The sequence below is a fragment of the Gallus gallus genome, chromosome 2, assembly GCF_016699485.2.
Source record: "Gallus gallus isolate bGalGal1 chromosome 2, bGalGal1.mat.broiler.GRCg7b, whole genome shotgun sequence".
NCBI classification, from domain to species: domain Eukaryota; kingdom Metazoa; phylum Chordata; class Aves; order Galliformes; family Phasianidae; genus Gallus; species Gallus gallus.
The window spans coordinates 30068974-30069728 of NC_052533.1; positions in this window are offsets into that span (position 1 = coordinate 30068974).

Here is a 755-nt window from a genome sequence, read left to right on the forward strand (position 1 = left end):
AGAGAGGAAAAAATGCAGAGCAAACTGTTGCTTTGCTGCCATAGAAAACTTTGCAGGCCCCCGATGGCTGCATCTGTAACGACTCACATTCAGAATGCAGCTCAGAGAAACTCCAGCAGTGCAAATCCTGGTTCCAGTGCACCTCAGAAGTCCCTCCCAAGCCCTATACCATGCACAGCTCCCAAGTCCCAAGTGCACTGGAGCCGAGCAGCCTGCATGCTTTTGCTCCATGTCTTAATGCCACTCCATAGGGCTGTCACAGGAACGTGCTTCCCTGCGTCTGCACAAAGATCTCTCTTCTATGCCAACTCCAGGCTCTAACCCCAATCTCTCAGCACATCGATGGTGTGCAACACGAGGGGCTGCATTTCCCAAAGGGAACGACACATCCTCCCCAATAAGGTGCTAACATAATGCTCTTGGGATTCACTGCCAAAAAACGAAGACAACGAACGCTTCCTGATCAAGCAGGAGGCGGCAAGTTTAACCCCCCCCCCCCCCACCTCCAATGCACTGCTACTCCCAGCACAGCTCAAGAAGTGCTTTGGTAGTGCCAGACACCCCACCCCAGCACCCCAACACCCCCCGGCCCCACAGCCTGTCCCACTGGGGCTGCAGGAGTCACCGCTCGGTGCGGCACAGCTCTGCCCATGGCCGCCCACACCTGGCTCCAAGTACAGAGTCGCTGAGCTCTTTTTAAAGAAATAATTCTCATTCGTATTCCCACATCACATCGGCCTTTCTCAATGTGAGAA